We start from the raw sequence: 20,165 nt of genomic DNA, 5'->3' as shown, positions 1-20,165 counted from the left end.
GAGATTTGTAATGCAAAGATGCAAAGGACTATAGCAGTCAAGAATGAAAGAGGTGAAATTCTGATAGAAAAAGAGAAGATATTACAGAGATGGGAAGAATATGTAAGTAAACTTTATGAAGACTGAGAAAGAGGAGAAAATCAAATGAAAACGCATAGTGGGCAGAGACTGTGCATCATGAGAGAGGAAGTGAATCTAGCAATTCAAAAGATGAAAGAAGGAAAATCCCCTGGAATAGATGGTATAGATAGAATTTATAAGGAATATAGATGAAAAAGGTATGGAAGTGTTATGGCAAATTATTAATGGAATTTATGAGGGACAAGAATTACCATAGGAGTTTAGAAGATCAATTTTTATCCCCATTCCAAAAAAGACGGGAGTTTTAGACTGTAACAATTTTAGTCACACAGCAACACTTCTGGCACAAATAATTTTAGAGAGAATTAAGAATGAAATAGAAAAAGAAACGAATGAGGAACAGTTTGGATTCCGAACCAACAGAGGAACTAGAGAGGCTATAACCTGCCTAAGAATTATTGGGGAGAAAACACTAAACTATGGTGGAAAGTTGTTTTGGAGATTTCTAGATTTTGAAAAGGCATTTGATACAGTGAAACATAAAAGGCTTTTTGACATTCTAGAAAATATTGATATTGACTCTTATGATTTGAAAATTGTATTGAGATTATATTGGTCACAAACAGCGTCAGTATGTGTAAATGGAGAGGAAACATGAGAATTCCCGGTGGCGAGAGGAGTTAGACAAGGATGCAAGTTATCATCATTATTGTTTAACCTTTATAGTGAACAGATGTTTAGAGAGGCACTTGAAGATGTAGAAGAAGGAATAAAAATAAATGGAAGAATCATTAATAACTTAAGATATGCGGATGATGTAGTGATGATGGCAGAAAGTGAAAATGGATTATAACAAATTATTCAAAGAATTGAAAACTCTTGTAAAGAGTACGGACTAAGGATTAACACAAAGAAGACCAAGATAATGATAATGGGCAGAAAAATAGGAGATGATGTAAAGATAAGATGTAGAGGAAAAGTTTTAGAAGACGTGGATAGATTTCAATATTTAGGTAGCTGGATCTCAGAGAAAGGAACTTCAGATTTGGACATTAGAAATAGAATAGGCAAAGCTAAATCGGCATTTATGGAAATGAAGAGAATTTTAATAAACAAGAATATTAAAATAGGTGTTCGAGTTGGAATAGTTAAAGCAACAGTTTAGAATATTGCAAGTTATGGAAGTGAGTCATTGACACTCATCAAGAGAGATATCGAAAGAATTAATGTATTGGAAATTTGGTGATATAAGAAAGATGGAAAAGATTAGCTATACAGAGAGAATATCAAATCAAGAAGTTTTAAGAAGAGTTGAGATGGAAAGAACACTGCTCAAGAATATTATACAAAGAAAGACCAGATTTGCGTGACATCTTCTGAGAGGTTCTTCGGGACACCTGACAAGAACTATATTACAAGGGAAAGTTGAGGGGAAGAGAAGACGTGGAAGACCAACTAGAGAGTGGTTCAATGATATCGTGGAATGGATTGGTTTAAGAATGACGGAGGCGACAGACAGAGAGAAATGGAGAAGAGTTGCTCATCTGCTGCAATCCTCTTGCTAGTGGATGCTACCGGACAACGTCGATACTAAAAGGTATATTTCCATGGAATTGTATATCAAAGGTATTAGATTTGTAATGATTTCATTAATTTCTCTAAGTCAGATAAAATTTAGCTTTGGACCCAGGGGAAGGATGTTTTCGTATTCGCTTACTGTCTTATTTAACATGAATAACATTACCAAGTGGTCTAAATTTCTCTTTGTATTGTACCTCACTATATATGAAAGGATTTTCCTCTTTAAAAGACTTCGTTATTATTTCTATATTCAGTTAACAGTGTTCACAGTCAAACAGTAACAAGAAATATGAAATAGCATAATGAAATCTTTGACAAACAGAAGTGGCTAATTCGGGCTTTATCCAAAGGCTTGGAATCCCCTAGATATAATCGTGAAATGTGAGATTTCTCTACTAGTGCTGTGTTCTGGAGTTGCGATGACGTTATATCTGAGAGGACCAGCTTTTTCCGATGTTTCATAAATACTCTTAGTATTGCTCCCAGAGCTCCTATGGCAATTGGAACTATTGTTGTTCTTTTGAAGCAATTTATTTAAATTTCACTCTTCAGATCTGCATATTTTGTTAATTTTTCATTCACGTTTTCTTCTACTCCACAATAACCCTGGTATTTCCAACAATAAATCAGACATGTTGTTGATCAACTACAGTGATATCTGATGTATATTTCAGATGTATATCAGTCTAAATTTTAATCCCCATAATATCTTTGCATTTCACTTTCAATAACGTTTTCAAAAACTGCGTGTTTTCAAAGAGTTTTGCAATTTGAAAACCATATTTCCTGCAAAAACTGCAGTCTACAACTTTTTCAACCAGATCATACATTTGTTTCTAGCGTGCGTATCTTGTTGCAAAACTGATCTCATGGTTCTTTCTCTCTATTTTATCTGTGCACAGTAGGCATTAACTCTCATGACCGATATGTTCAATCTTCTCTTCCACTGCATTCTTTTGTAGAGCTTGTTTCTGAGCAGCAAGTACCAGACTTTCTCTCTCTCTTTCTTGAGGTCCTGCTGAATCCGTTTCCAAGATAAGCAACTCTAAACTCTCCCTTCATTCAAATATTGACCATCGATTGATTTATTTTTTATACCTTTTAGCTTTTAATTTTTTCCATTTTTCTCCATATACTGTTTTTTTTAATAAATAACGTTCATGAATTGTTCTTTGTAAGCTTTAACTGTCATTTTTTGTTACCTTGATTACATCATGGTTCAGCAAAAATGCTAATTGAAGCATCGTGTCGTTCTCCAGTTATTCAGAAGTGAATGGTAAGCATTAAGAATTAATTTTCTTCTATTGTTTGCATGACTTGTAAAGGTACAGATCTGTACTTTACCTGGCCTACCAATTATTATTGTCATTAATTTTAGTATTTCGCGATCATCACGTGTATTTAATTGATTTCCGTTGAGTAAATTATCCTTGCTGTGATTAGAGGAACTGCGCATATGTTGATTACTATTGCATTGCTACCTCGACTTACGAGAAACTCTGACTTCAGAACTTTTTACGACTCTTTCCTTATATTCAAACACTGTTTTCTTTTTTACTTCTTGACAAGTTTTTAATTTTTTAATTTTCTCGCCGCTGCATATTTGATTCCTTTAATGTTCGTTATATTTCCTCGAGGTATTCACAGTACTGGTCATTTACAAATCCAAATTCCATATAAATTATCCTTGAGTAAATTATCCTTGCTGTGATTAGAGGAACTGCGCATATGTTGATTACTATTGCATTGCTACCTCGACTTACGAGAAACTCTGACTTCAGAACTTTTTACGATTCTTTCCTTATATTCAAACACTGTTTTCTTTTTTACTTCTTGACAAGTTTTTAATTTTTTAATTTTCTCGCTGCTGCATATTTGATTCCTTTAATGTACGTTATATTTCCTCGAGGTATTCACAGTACTGGTCATTTACAAATCCAAATTCCATATAAAATTTTGACTTGACAGAAGATTTCGATTGTATTGAGCAGTGACTCAAATTCTCTGGTTGATTTTCCTTAAAATATAAATTCCAGAAATCAAGTAGAAATTGCTGAATGCTGTAAGTGGGAAATAATATCACAATACTTGTCATTAAAGGAATCGAAAAATTCTAGATTTTGGGACAACTACAGCGCAGTATATTTCAGCTATGGCAGATTTAAATCCATATTTTATTAAAATACCTACACATATGAATTTATTTGTATGTTCACATGGTTTTTGATATAAGAAAATATACACGTGCATTATTGATGAGCAAGTGTCCGTTTTTTAATTAAGAGGAATTAACTAAAGGAGTAGTTCTAACTACTTTAGTTGGAAAGATTGGGATTCTAGTCGCAACTATGAAGCCAGGAATTTATAAGGACTTGTCAACTTAGGGTAAGTTTTAAAGGCTTAGGGAACAGAGGCAAAATAAACTTCTCGCAAAACCATCTTTTGCAAAATAAATAAATGAACAATATTTAGTGAAGAGACAGTACTCCGTCCTCATGCATTAGCTGCTTGACGTAATCCGAAATAACAACATGCTATTTATTAAGCCATTGAACTTAAAGTTATTAATCCATGTTTTCTTCTTAGTGCAATCCACTACAATCGATATATTTAGAATTCTTCTCATGCAAACAATTGTACCCTTATAATCAATATTTTAATCACAAGAGCAGCGAGTGCATTCTTCTAGACATGCCATGAACCCAGCTTGCCTTGTAAGCGCAACTCTTGATTCTGGAGGTGATGTCATGGTGGGACATGTTCTGTTGGTACCGAACATTCCCCCACCATGGAAGGTCAGGTGTCCTCGAAGGAATATCTGAACATTGTTACCGATCAAGTCGATCCTGCAATGCTGACTTTTTATCCAGCAGATGAAAATTGGTTCATGGGCAAGCTACTGTCTATCGCACAAGAACTGTTCAGCAGTGGTTCAAAATGCATGACAGCGACTTCCACTATCTTCTTTGGCCACCACAAAGCCTAAATCTGAACCCTAGTGAAATTGTATAGAACATGTTAAGAAAACAGATCCTGGAGCACAGTCCTCGTCCATCAAATGTGAGCCAGTTAAAGGACTATCTGGTGAACGCCTGGTATGTTTAGACATAGATGCAATCCAACACGTTGTGGAATCTAAGCTGCAATTCCGGCTAAATAATGTCCAACACGGTATTAAAAGTATCTAATGCAGTGGTCAGTACTTGTATTACAAACGCATCTAGCACATTTAGACCTTCATAGAGGTACTCGTTCTATGGGGGATTAATATGCTATACTCCAATACACTTTTTTTATATACTCTGCTCTCAGCGTTTTCTATGCTAGAACACTCACTATTCACTTTGGTAGCTCATTCACCTGACTAATTATTCTTAAAAAAAATCGATTTTTCTTTGCGAAAGCATATACACTTTAGAGTAGAGATAGCTCTTATACATTCAGAAGGAAGAGCCTATTGTTCTTCTTCCAAGTATTGTCCTTCGCTATATCAACTCTCTCTCTCTCTCTCTCTCTCTCTCTCTCTCTCTCTCTGTCTCTCTCTCTCTCAGATGATATTTATATCTTCTAAGCGGCTAATTCGCATGCCCTATTTGTTTTGATATCTAATATTTAGAGTTGGGATACCCTTTGGAACCACTCCATCATTTTTGTTCCAACATTTAGCTTTTATTATGTCGATGATGGAACTGCAGCATCAAGAAATTAATTCAGTCTTTCTTACCGGAACTTTTATAAATGTCATTAATTATTCAGATATTTAGCAATTTATTTTGAAAAAAATAGACATTAAATAATTATAAAATATAACAAAAAATGGTTTAAATATTATACAACTATAGCCAAAGCTTACCTGCAATGACCCACTTTGCATGCATATGAAGAACAGACGAAGTGGCCATCTAGCTTTGTAAGAACGGTGGCTCCACAGTCGATGACTTCCACCCGTTATTGACAAGCCCGTAAAGATAGCATAGATTACATCTAAAAGAAATATAAATTGACTATATTATTCTTCTATAATACACAGTTTTATTTAAATCTTCAAAGGGAATCTGTTTAATCTATAGTGATATGTTTATTAATAATAAAATATTAACGTATGAATGGTTTATTAGGTCGCATGTCATTAATCATAGAATTTAATTCTAACCAAATAAAGGGAAAAAAGGAGAAAAAATACTGGTTAGACACATCGCGGGAGATAAACTATGACTTAATTTGTTGTTTTTATTCCAAACACATTATCACACTACGAGGCAATAATATCATTAAATAAAGATATTTCTTAGTTTTCGTCTCATATCTGTTTAATTTTCATTTGTTTTCTGACAGCAAAGAATGAGTAGTGTCACCTATTTTTGCAAATAAAGCAGTGAACCTTAAATACTATGTTTAGGATACAAAAATGGCATTAATATATAAGAATTATTATTCAAATAATTTATTTACATGAGCAATATAAACAAAATGAATTTTCATTTCTTTTGGGAAATAAAAAGAGATATTCACTGAATATTACTGTCTTCCACATGGACAAGTTACAGAATAAAAACCCATAACCAGTATAAAGTGCCGCGAGATGGAGAAATAGAAACTTCATGACATGAATCCACAGAATCCTCTGAGGAGTTTCCTTGGAGTTTTGTTTAACTTTGAAATCATTTTTCACTTCCTGATCACTAAACGACATACGAAGAGACATTATGACTGCAGTTACTGTAGAGAAAAAAATAAAAATAAAAATATGAGCAAAACTAATACTTATGATAATCGTTAAAATAAGTGAATCACTTTTTATTCTCACTTAACATTAATATTTATCAGTTTTATTATATGAAGGCAGACTGAAATTTGAAAGCCATATATTTATATTTTGATATAAATATATATGAAGTTTTGATATGTATATGATGGATTTGATGTTTTGAACAAAAGAAAATGCACATGCCTGAGAGTGGAACTGAGCAATAAACTTTAATAGAATAACCATTGATAAATAGCAAATATGAATGAATATTTTATATTATTGAAGGAGTAAACACGTTGGCACTGCGAGTCGATAAAAAAAGAGAAGAAAACTCTACACTTCGACTATCAAAGTTCACTTAGAGCTACTCTGCTATTTATACTGTACTGAAAACTACGCAGTTAGTTTATAGGAAAGTAAGATACATTACTGAGCACTAAAGGTAAATAGTTAAAGGAATTTAGAGACATTATCCGTCCTACATTGCTTGATTGTGTACTCTGTTAGATGGATGAACAGAGAATAAAAGCACACTGATAAATGTCGCTTTAAAATTTAACACTAAATAAAAGATCGAAAAATCCGACGAGGAGATAAAAAAAGATTACAATGAAAGATCTAGTAAAGATCTTCAGTACTAACTTCGACAAAGCAGATCAGAGGATTATTAAATTTCAGTTGAATCTGCAGCATAGGATGGTTACCAGAAATAGCAATGGTTTTCCTCGAATCTGCGAATGCTGGCTCTAGCAGAGTTTGACATTCAGAAGTCGAACTTTTATCTTGAAGAATAAGCGAATACAGTAATCCTTCGATTAATGCGCCCCCGATTAGTGCGATTTCAATATTAGTGCGTCATTTTTTTCTATACCCAACTTCAATTAGTGGGCCTGTATACATCTTAAAAATAAATGTTACAGAGTTTAAATATTTTCTATCTATATATTTGTATGGATAACTATTTTAAAAAATCACTCACCAGAATGAAATAATTTAGTTACCGATTTAAAACATTTTACAAAGTTATTTTTAATGGCATACTACACTATTTCCATGTACACTATGTATACTATGTTCCAAATTTTTAGCACTAAAATTTATGTCGTCTGCTATAGTACGCCCACAGATTCGAGATCCTTCGACACTTCTGCGCATGTCACAAAAAGGGAAATCCATTCCGATAATAGGGCAATCAATCTGTCTTTTGGAATTAGTTGTTTATTATTACTCGTCGGAAAATTAACTTCTCCTTTATGATCATTGTAGTTTTTAAAGTGGTAACTATTTTGCTTGTATAACAGTTGGGAAATTTTATCTATAAAGCACGTGATTTCGCGTGTTGGCGACCAATTCGTACAGCCTTCATTTCTTTCTCCCCTTCAATGATAACGTCTAAGAATTAATTACATCTCATTCTGAAGAACTGAGTGATTTCGACTTGCTAAATTTAGATGCACATCGGGAAGATCCCGAAGAATATGAAGAAAATTTAACCACTGATAGTCAGCCCAAAGAGCTGTTTCTGATTTCACAGAAAGAATTTGAAAATATGCTTCGTACAATCGAAGTTTTTAAGCAGCAATGCTTTGAGGCTGACCCTGATGAAGAGAGAAGCATTAAAATTTGCAGAAGAGTAGAAGAGGCAATAGGGCCATACCGTCGGTTGTATGAAAAAAAAAGAAAAAAAAGAATATGCCCGCCAAACTACGTTAGCTCAATTCTTTGTTAAGAAGTACAATAATAAAATTTATATTCTGAATATGTTTTATTGTCTTTCAGCTTCATGGTTTTTTCCTTTAACTAGGCCCTGAGACATACCCTAATTCTTTTATAAAAAAATTAAGATTCAAAAAAGAAAATTGAGGTGAATTATACTTTTTCCCATAGGTTATTATATTCGATTAGTGCGCTTTCGATTAATGCGCCTGTTTTAAAGAATGCATTAGGCGCACTAATGGAGGGAATGCTGTAATGTCAACGCGTAATACTTACTTATTAAAGAAGACAAAGCTAATGTAAGCTTTAGAATTAACTTTTTAAATGCCTTTTTTAGAATTAAATGCTATTTGTTAAATGCATAGAGAATCGAAACAATTAAATTTCAAAGCACGCATGCAATAATGAATCTAATAATTTAACTTAAAGAGTAAAATAGGTGATAAAATAATTCGGAAAGAAAATGCTACATATTAATAAGCAGTATTATTTTAAAAAAAAAAAATAATAATTTATGAGGAGGACTTTTTATGAATACTTACTACTTTCAAACGTATCCTTTCACTTTCTGCCGATCATAGGGAGTCAGTAATTGCTCCCCATCGGACTCTGTTCATTGCTTCTTCAAAGTCGTAATTGAAATTTTATTTCATGCCTCTATTATATCTCCATTATTTTTCTAAGACATCTATTTATATAATTTTGCAGTTCATTTAAATTCATTTGGTTAATCTTCAGGTTTCAGATCCATATAGCAGAATAGTCTTTACATTTGTGTTGAAGAATCTTCTTTTTTTGACTTGAGCTTCATTTCTTTACTCATTCATATTTCATATGTTTTTCATGTATTGAATGCAATTGGGCTTTTTTGTATTCTATTTTTATACCTCCATTTCTTTCTCCTTCAATGCTCACCAATGATCGTAGATGGACAAATGTGTCTTCCCCTTCTAGTAGTGTTCCATAATTTTGTTTTGGATTAATCTTCATTATTTTGGTTTTCTTTTCGTATATTTTATTACTTTCGTTTATTCATTAAATGATCGTGATTGATAAATAAAGAGACAATAATATTTATATCTGCTTTTAAGCGTTTCTGGCAAATACTCATTTACGTTCTACGGATCAGAAAGCTTTCAGAGTGATATGCATGAAACGCATAACGCGCCATACAGATCTATGGAGATATGATATTTAGTTATTTACAGTTCTTCATAGCACTTGAACCTCCGTAGTTTATTGGCGAAGACTGCGCAATGATTTAGTCGAAAACATATGGATTCAAATCCCGTATGAGGTTAGCAACTTTTAAAAAGGCGTTTTCCAAATGAAGGCCTGTTAATAGGATCAATAACACCTTGCCAATATTTTCCTTTGGAAAACAGATGTTTCATTCCGAAAAAGCAGAATCATCCTCCAGAGAGCACAGGCAATTACGAGATACAATACTCGGGTGTCCATAGACTTACTTGCTTCCTTCCTTCGTAATGAAAATTATAAAGTAACTAAACGGAAAACTAATTTATTGTGCTTAATAGAACACCAATGACGATTCTTTTTTGTTGTTGTTGTTGTTGTTTATGTCATAAATAATTTCTTCATTTACAGTGTTCGCTTTAAACGTTCTAATCATACTTTCTAATCATATATGTATTCGAAGTTTCTAATACCATTAAACTAGTATGCGATATATTATTAATCAGTCCTATAATCCGCAAGCATATCTTTGGGCTGTGTATTTGTCGCATATAGTTGAAAACTACGTGGGAGAGAGGAATACAAAAGCACACAATTAAACCTAGTCCTGTTTGCTGAAATGTGAAAATTTTCTTTTGTGCTCCAGTGATTACCATAATTAATACTGTACATTAATATCCCATGAAGCTGAAACATAAAAAAAGCAAATGCACGGCAAAGATGATATTTGTATGCAAATATCGAAACGAATGAGATACTTATATAAGACGCGTTTTGCAAACTACATAAGAACCAATGACATTCGTTTTGTCCCTCCGCATGCATATGAAAATAAGTTCTGGTTGAATTTCGAAGAAAATGTGTTTTATAATTTTTTAAATGTATTGCGGGGTGAACAGAAATATATGTTGTAAAGAGCAATAAATAGAATACATTTATGGGACATGTTCCATAACTGCATCTATAGAAGATGTCGTAAGCTTTAAATTAAAGATACCAAGAAAATACATACTTGGTTTAATCCTTTATCCAAGTGTAAGCAAACAAATTTAAATAATTTCTTGGTATCTTTAATTTATTGTATAACCAAGAGGAAAAACTTTCAATAAAATGTCGTAAGCTTTATCTATAATTAGAGTACGATAATCATTCCACAGTAAACATTCCAACACCGGCTGATATTCATCTCACATTTAAAGCCTGTATTACATGACATTGGAGTGTCATGATGTACCGTTCATATGAAACTTCTGATTTAAATGATAAGGGATGCATTTCAAGGACTTCAAAAAAGGTGTGATTGTACGGTACCGTTTAAAGGATGGTAATATCCATGAAACTGCCAATGTTTCGGAAGTTCGCTCCGCGAACTTCCGAAACATTGGCTCTAATCAAAACCTGAATGATATTGGCAGAACTATCATTCAGTTTTTAAGGAATTAAGCTCTAGTCAAAACCTGAATGATACTCGGCAGAACAGCAGTCGCCAGGCAATAGTAGAGGCCAAACCTCATTGATTGCCGTGGTGAACGCAGATTGTCCGGCCACAGATAAAAAAGGAACAACTATCTATAGAATTTAACCAGGGCAAGAGTGGCAGTTTCCCACATTGCAATCCAAATACTCTCCTCCCTATGGGTCTCAGAAGTAGACACCTATTAAGGTCTTTAATTTAAAGGACCATTGAGGAGTGGAAAAAGTTGTCTTTTCGGATAAACTTCATTTCTCACTATGAAGTAAGGTTACATGAAAATCTGGGTATAGGAATCACCTCGTTGTCATAGAACAGAAACAAACAAGAATCGTCAGCGTTTTGATGCGACTGATGTTTCCCTGTGAATTCATTGTTTTGATACTATTAGACTGTATTGTAAATGCTGAGGATTATCATTCTGCAGCATTTGTGCTTGATATTGTGTTTGATCAGGCACAAACACACTTTTATGGTGATTGTCTAAAAAAATAATGCAAGTGTGCCACAAAAGAATAATGCTTCATTACGTAACATACCCCAACAGAATGAATGTTTCGTAATGCTTCATTACGTAACATCCATTCTTGACATGTTATGAAATTTTCTGCTGTTCATTATTTCAAAATGCCTGCAGAATGTGAGTACAGCACGGAAATGGATTCCAACAAATAAAGAAGGAAGGTTAAGCAAATTCCGGTTCCGGTTATTCAAAGGGCACTTCAAGATGACTAAGGCCTTGATGCTCTTGAAAATTACACCTTATGTAGTATGTGTCAACCAGTCTATTATGTTAAAAGAAAATTCTCGTTTTGCCTGAGTAGATCCGGCTAACTGCGTTTCTCTTAAAACACAGTGTATAAAAAGTTCTTCGAGTTCCTGTCAGTATTCAAATACTTTTTTAAATAGCACAATATTTCCGACAGCTCATGCAATTCGCCAAGGTCAAATCAAACGAACACTACTATAAACATCAGAAGACTACTATAAATACAATCTTCCGATGACGACAGCACTTACACTTTGCGTTAAAATAACTCCATATTTGTACGAAACAGAGATTAAAAAAATTTAAAAAATACGTCTTTAGAATATTATAGTTTGAGCTATATTCCCACTTAGCCTATTTCTGTAATATTTTCTTTCATAAATGTCGTATGTATATATACTGAATTTAGTTTGACAAAAACGAAATAGAAAGTAGTGTTCACTAGTTTATATTCTATAGAGAGGGGGGAGGTCAAAGAAACAGATAGTTAGGTAAGGAGTATCCCCGGATTCAGTTATTTGAACTGTGTTTAATATATAAATAAAATATTTTCTGTTCAAATAATGAGTATAATTTCTCTCTTTACCGATCGCTTAAATACTTAAATCAAATCTGGGTTAAGTGACCAGCTGCTTGGTTAACCTAGGTTTTTTTATAGAATGGTCTTAAAATATTAGACCAAATATTATTAAATCAAACCCAACTTGACGATCAAGTTGGGTTTGATTTGATTGAATTTAATTCGAAAGGATGTAAGAACACGATAGTTGTTGAATGTCTGTTGAGTAAATAAGCTTTAAGAAAGAGTTAATGAATAAAAAGATCTAATTTTTGTTGAGAGGAAATCTTATAAGTAAGCAACTAGGAAGGAGAAATGAAGAATCTCTAAGCACTAAAGGATCTGCATGATAATAGTTATGAGAATCAGTTGGTTAGTTGTAAATTTATAGAATTTATCATCGTGGATAGGAAAAGAGGATTTCAGATAATTTTATAAGATTAGACCATCTATTTATAAGATGGGTGATAGAAGTTTGTTTAACTTGCCTGAACTGTGCTTTACTGAGCGAATAATGAAAAAAGTGATAGTAAAGAAGACAATATATAGGAAAATAATTTTAGTGTTAGGCCTGATAATATATTGAGCATTCCTTCACCGTTTCTATAACTTGCTGAAAGAAGACTACAAGTAGAAGCGGTGCATTTAACTTTGAGAAAGAATTAGAAAGTTGCGTGAGGTAAAGAGGATACGCTGTTCTCATTTATCAACGCTGAACGTGTTCGCATTTGGATTTAAAATATAAATATTAAAAAAGGAAATACAGGATGTGAGAGAATGAGAGAGTAGGAGAAGATTTGCTTCGTTAAAACTACTCAGGGGAATGCCCACAAATAAGTCGCAGGGTTTCTAAATCACATTAATATATATATATATATATATATATATATATATATATATATATATATATATATATATATATATATATATATATAGAGAGAGAGAGAGAGAGAGAGAGAGAGAGAGAGAGAGAGAGAGAGAAATTTCATTCGAATGGCTGATGTAGCAACGCAGCTTCATCATCAAATGCTAGGTATTTAGTGAACTTGAGCTGGAAGCACTGAAACCTCAAACTGTAAAAGGAGACCGTACTGACCCTGAAGTGACCAAGAATATAAATGGAGCAGAACCTGATTCCAACGTGCAGAATGCTGAAAATTTTGAAAATATACAAATAGTTGAAAGGAAGCTATCAGATAAGGAACAAGAACTCGCAAGAAAAATTATCGAGCAAATGAACAGCAACCAGAACCGAGTTCGGCTTCCAGTATTGAGACAAGTACCTGAACAAAAACTCAAGGAACTCCTACAAGAGGGCAATAAAGCTGCAAGGGATATTTCGACTGGAACTATTTGGCAAACGAATCAAGATATGTACTCAATATCCTACGTCGTAACATCTGAATCAGGATATAAGATTAGTTACCCTCAAAGCAGTAAGGCTCAGGAACCAAAATGAAAGCATTGACTGGAGAATAAAATTCTTAAACTCAGAGCAGAAGTGAGCAATTTGAAAAACCTTAAGAAAAAGAAGCTGAAAAACACAAAAATCCGAAATAACCTCATAAAGAGATATAATAGTGGAACACGACCTATTGATGAAGTATTGGAGGAAGTGAAGCAAAAAATAGTTGCAATTGCAGCTAAAATAAGAAGATACAGTGCACGCATTGAACTTACAAGAAAAATTCGATGTTTCGAGCAAATCGGCACCAGTGTTACAAGAAAATTGATTGCTGCAGGAATGATAACCTAAAAGAAAATATAAATATAAATACCAGAGAGAAAGAAAATACATTTAAGTTTTGGAAAAACCAATGGGACAACCCTACGAGGCACAATAACAAGGTAAAGTGGTCGAACAAATTATGAACGAATCTCAAGAACGAAAAATGGACCAACTGAAAATAACGACTGAAATGGTTCAAAAGCAAGCTAAAAAAATAAAAAAATGGTCAACACCCGGGAAGGATGAATTACATGGCTACTGGCTGAAATATCTAACAGGCTTACACGAAAGAATTGCTAACCAATTTTATGATGTTTTAGAAGGAAAAAGCAAAGAAGAGTGGCTCACAGCAGGGAAAACGTTTTTGATTTTGATCATAAATGATAAAGAAAAAGGTCCAAACCCTTCCGACCAATAATCTGCCTGCCAACAACTTTTACGCTACTCACAGGCATACTAGCTGATAAAATATACATCTATCTTAAAGCAAATTCTCTTTTCCCAATTGAACTAAAAAAAGGTAACAGCAAAAATTTAAGAGGCACAAAAGACCAATTGCTGATTGATAAAATGATTCTTAAAAATTGCAAACGTAGAAAAACCAACCTTCATATGTTTCGGATAGATTATAAAAAAGCGTTTGATTCGGTGCCTCATAGTTGGATTTTAAAATGCACAGAACTATTCGGTATTAGCGAAAACGTGCAAATAGTTTTGCAATCCAGCATGAAAAACTGGAAAACAACGTTGGTTCTAAATAGAGAAGAAATTGGAGAGGTAAACATAAAAAGGGGCATCTTTCAATGAGACTCATTATCTCCTCTATTGTATATATTGTCATTGATCCCCTTAACTAGAATTTTAAATAAAACTGCTCATAGTTATCATACTGCGTAAAAGACTGGAAAGATATCTCACCTTTTATACATGGACGATCTGAAGTTATATTCAAAATCATAGAATGAACTCGAATCATTGTTAAAAACTGTGCACATATTCAGTCAAGATATATCAATGGATTTTGGCTTAGACTAATGTGCAATTGCTGGAATAAAAGAGGAAGGTTTGAAGATCTGAACGAAATCGAGCAGCTCAATGGTGAAGTAATCAAGGCAATAAAATTCGAAGACAGCTACAAATATTTGAGAATTTTAGAAGCATCACAAATTCTGCACACTAAGATCAAAGAAAGAACTAGAGTAGAATACATAAGACGATTAAGAAAACTCCTTAAGTCAATGCCTAATTCTGGAAATTTGATAAAAGCAATTAATACCTGGACCATACCTGTTCTGAGATATTCAGCAGACATTGTTGAATGGACCCAGCGGGAGATGGAATATTTAGACCGCCAAATTCGAAAATTAATGACAATGCACCATGCCCTCAATCCTCGCAGTGACATTGATAGGCTATATCTATCACGCAAAAAATGAGGTAGAGGATTATTACAAATAAAGCAAGTTATTTAAAAAGAAAAACGAAATTGAAATGATTATCTGAAGCAACCAACGGAAAAATTTCTAATTGAGGTAAGGAAAGAGGGTTTATTTAAACCCATGGAGAGAAAATTGGAATACAAAACCAACGAAGTAAAAGTGAGAACTGAAAGAGAAAAATAATGCATTGTATGGAAAATACCTTCACAGCATAGAGGACAGCGCTGACAGCAACTTGACCTGGCAATGGTTGAGAACTGGAGCACTAAAGAACAGAATCGGTAATTTTTGTAGCACAAGAATAGGCCATTAAAACCAACGTCATGAAGGCAAAAATACAAAACATTCAAGAAGACGACAAAGTAAATGTAGATTGTGCAAAGAAAAGGAAGAAACGGTAGGCCACATTATATGTGGATGCAACAAAATCGCACAAATTAAGTACCGTAAAAAGCATGATAACGTAGCTAAGATAATCCACTGGCATTTATGTAAAAAGTATGGGTTTGATGTATCTAAAGACTATTGGAAGCATAAAGTTCACCAGAAAGTGGTTGAGGATGAAAAAGCTAAAGTACTCTGGGATTTTAAAATTCAGACCGACAAAAGCTTGGAATGTAATACATCCGATATCACAGTGGTTGAAAAAAGTGAAAACAAGGGTGTTAAGTTTATCGAAATATCAGTACCAGGAGATAGTCGGAATGACGACAAAGAAAATGAAAAAATCATAAAGTATCGCGATTTGCAAATCGAAATTGAACGAATCTGGAAAAATAAAACGAAAGGTGTTCCCATTATAATAGGTGTTTTAGGCACCATCCCTAAAACATTGAAAAAACATCCAGAAACACTCGAGTTAGATGGATTAACAATTGGGCAGCTGCAAAAGGCGGCTTTGTTCGGCACAGCTTTCTTTTTCAGAAAGTATTTCTACAACTCATAGGCCCTTGGGTAGGGCTCGAATTAGTGGAATATAACCAGCCTTTTCTTAATATTGAGGAAGAAAATCAAGCTTTGATTGATATAATATATATATATATATATATATATATATCTTCACATTTATAAACTTTTTCCATGCCAGTGTGAACGTCAGGGCCATCTAATGTTGCTTAAAGATCATAAACACTCACCTCTGGCGAATATAAATACGCATTTTCTCCATATACGAGCAAGTAATTTATTTTCCTTCATGTCATGTTTTCAAAAATTATTTTCTAAAACTAATATTACTGTAATCGTTTCATTAGATACCATTGATGGCATTACAGAGGTGATTATTTGCTCACTTAATCTGCTGCTTTCGACAAAGCATGAAGAATGAGATAATTCGCTTTAAATTCTAAAGTTAATACAAATATCCTTAATTTTTCAAGTGAAATGCGAACAAAGAACGTTCTGTATCATGAATGCCGCATACCGTATCTCAATTCCGAATGCCTTACGTAGACGCTGAACCACTGCAATAACAATGATTACAATAATTTGATAAGTGTACTATAGAGGACAGAGAAGGCTCCCAGTTACATTCTTGAACGAGTACTTCACTGAATACATCTAATCTAATCCTGTGGCCTCCTCTTTTAAGGGGGTTGCAGCTGATGAAGACTTCTCTTTCGTGCCTGTATATCTCTTGCTTTTGTAAGACTCTTGCCCGTCCTGTCTGTGATGTTTTCTTTCCATTGCAGTCGGGATCTTTCTCTCCTTCCCCCCACCGTCCCCAGCAATATTCTGAGGAGCTCTCCAGAAGAACCACTCATCAAATGTCCTGCAAACGCTAGTTTTCGTCTTTGAATTCTAGCGATTTTCGCCTTGAATCTTTTGAGAACCTCTTCATTGCTCATTCTTTCAGTCCAGCTGATACGATTCATTTTTCTCGAGCACTACATTTCAAACGCATTCAATCCGTCAGTCATCTCATTATTGATTGTCAAGGACTCACACTCACATCCCCATGCTCCAGATCATTGTCTTGTGAGGATTCTTACTTTAACTTTTTTTTCTTCAGATTTCTTATTTCTAATATATGCAGCAGTTTAATATACTGTATATTTGTATATTAACCAGTATAATGGAGCAATGCTGTTTTTGCTTTTTTAGTTCTGTTCTTAATTTCAGAGTTAAATATATTGTCATCTGATATCCAACTCACAAGGTATTCAAACCATTTTACGTTCTCTATTCTTTGTCCGTTCAGAATTATTTTCATTCCATAATTTCCTTTCCTTGAAATCTTCATCACTTTTGTCTTTTGCACGTTTGTTTGTTTTTTATATCTCCCATTTCGAAACCTGTTCAGTCTATTCAAAATTCTTTGCAAAAGTCTGTTTCGCTCTAAGTACAATATCATCAACATATATTATTATTCAGATGTCCATTAACTTCATTCCATCCTTCAGATCTTCTAAAGCCTCTCTCATCATCCATTCACTATAGACATTAAAAATGAGTGGGAACATCCCACAATCTTGCCTCACACTCCTTATTATGGGGATCCATTCAGTATCCTCTCCTTCAAATCTAACACTGGTGTCTTGAGTTTTATATATTCTTAACAGCAGTCTGATAATTTTTTCATTTATTCCTATTTTTTGCATAATATCAAATAAAACAGAGTGATTAACATTATTGAAGTTTTTTCGTAATCCACAAAGCATAGATATAAATTATTATTGCATTCGATCGTTCTTTCCCTCAATATCCGTAGTGTTGTAATCGCTTCGCTGGTTCCCCTGTTTCTCCTGAAACCAAATTATGCTTCATTTAATTCTCTCTCTCTCTCCCTCTCTCTCTCTCTCTCATCTGTTCCATTCTTCTATATATTATGTTGATTAGGACTTTTACAACATGCTAATCAAGCTTACAGTTCTGTGCTTATTGCAATACATCGTTCCTGTAGTCTTGGGAATAAATATTTATTATAAATATTTATTAAAAATATGAATCCATTCTTTAGCGTTGCATTCTTTTTACAGGAGAAAATATATTTTATATAATAAGAATAAATGTTTATAAGATGAATTCTTTAGTTTAAATGTAGCGTTTAAATTTATGACACGGGTAATTTGTGGACTGTCCATTTTTTTCTCAGTTTGTAATTGGTGATAATAGAGGTTAGTAAAAAAAGTTCCTAGTGAACGATAATTTTCAAATATAGTAGAAATAATATTCTGATGGTATGTGATCCAACCAATGAATCAATGTATATCTCAAGCGAGGAAATATTGCCTGATCTGCATGCAAAAGAGACAAGGTCTGGTCTTATCTTTTAAAAATATGTATAAATTATATAAATTATAATGCTAAACGTTTTCTTAAGCCATGAGCATATGTGAATACTGCAGATCGTTTTGCTATAAAAATGATGTCGTAATTTAAAAGAAATGGAATATGTACGAGTAGATATAAATAAAATATTTCCAACTTACATAATTTCTATTTTTTTTTATAACAGGAGCATTTCATCCTCTTTCATCATAAAGTAAAAATTCGAAATTACGATTGGCTGAATTAGAAAGTCAACTGAGAAGAAAACATGTCAAATAAATAACACGCTAAATAGAAAACATGCCAGATAGAAAGATAACTTTCAAATAAATAAAAAAAAACAAGCGCGTTTATTAATGAAACAAGTCGTTTTTGCTTTGGTTTGGAATCTAAAGTTGAAATAAATTGAGAATCAATTATCTAAAGTAAACCACAATTCAATGAACACATTTCGAAAAACAGGTTTATATTAAAAAAATTGTGAACAGTACTAGAGTATCATTTATAAACGTACTGTTTATAATAGAAATTAATATTAATAGTAATGGTATATAAAGTTTCCTTTCACATTGTCATTAACCTAAACGAAAAGAACTGATTTAGCTGAATAATCATATAATATTCCAGAATCACAAGCCACTAATCATAATGCACATTTATATATACAAACTATCATGAAAAAATTTACTGCATTATTCGTAAAACCTACCTTCATATATTGAAGCTTTAGAATGTTATGATCGTCAGACATTCAAAATATAAACTTCATACTTCGGCGACACTTTTATATCATGAACTCTCTTTTACCCTTTTGTTTCACATGAGTCTTTTTTAACTGCGAAAGCACGTGGTCACTAAACGCGCCAATAATTTTACAACCAGGAAAATATTCAAGGTTAAAAGTTATGAGAAAACGTTTCGGTAGATTTTTAGTAGCATCAAAGAAATCTTTGATGCTACTAGATTTCTTTCTTTTATTTGAAGGACGCCCTATACGAAAAGTTGTAAAACCTGTAATGTCTGGCCTGTAGTGCGGTCATGTTACATTAAGTACGCTAATTGTGTTAGCCTGCTGATGTAAATATATATTCAATAAATCCTGCTCTAGAGAATATGATGCTTTTTAAAGCCAATTTAAGATTTACAGTAACAAGGTGGAAAGGGTGATGACAGTCACTTTACAAAAACGACTTATTTAAAAATTCACCGGCTATTTTGATGTCATTAAACAAAGTGCGTACTAGTGCACTATTAGAACGTTTTCTTTCTTGCAGATATTCTCATTAGAGAAAAAAGTATCCTGTTATATGCATGTACTTCTGCATCTCAGGTATCGTTTTAAATCAGAATTATTATGTTCATATCACAGTATTACTATGCAGCTCAAAACTTTTATACAATGGCTTAACCAAATGCTATACAGATATCAATCAAGTTTTCCAAACTTTTTCATGACATTTTCCAACGGTAGATAATATAAGAATAAACATTGTATCCAGCCTAAGATAAGAGTGTGTAGCTGTTAAGTTTTCAGGTAAGAAGTAAGAAGAAATACAGTTAGTCTACAGCAATCATCTTTAAATCAGTACCAAAGAGATACTAA

At 33.2% G+C, this 20,165-nt stretch overlaps 1 protein-coding gene across 1 annotated transcript in view; it reads right to left on the bottom strand.

Moving 5' to 3' along the window:
• LOC150104265 (acyl-CoA desaturase 1-like) overlaps positions 1 to 20,165 on the bottom strand; it is a 95,262-nt gene that overhangs the window by 10,972 nt on the left and 64,125 nt on the right. The window lies entirely within an intron of this gene.

This window comes from Typopeltis vanoorti, chromosome 8, assembly GCF_054136105.1.
Source record: "Typopeltis vanoorti isolate ZY-2024b chromosome 8, IOZ_Tvanoo_1.0, whole genome shotgun sequence".
Classification (NCBI taxonomy): Eukaryota; Metazoa; Arthropoda; class Arachnida; order Uropygi; family Thelyphonidae; genus Typopeltis; species Typopeltis vanoorti.
This window is presented reverse-complemented; position numbering and strand designations above follow the sequence as displayed.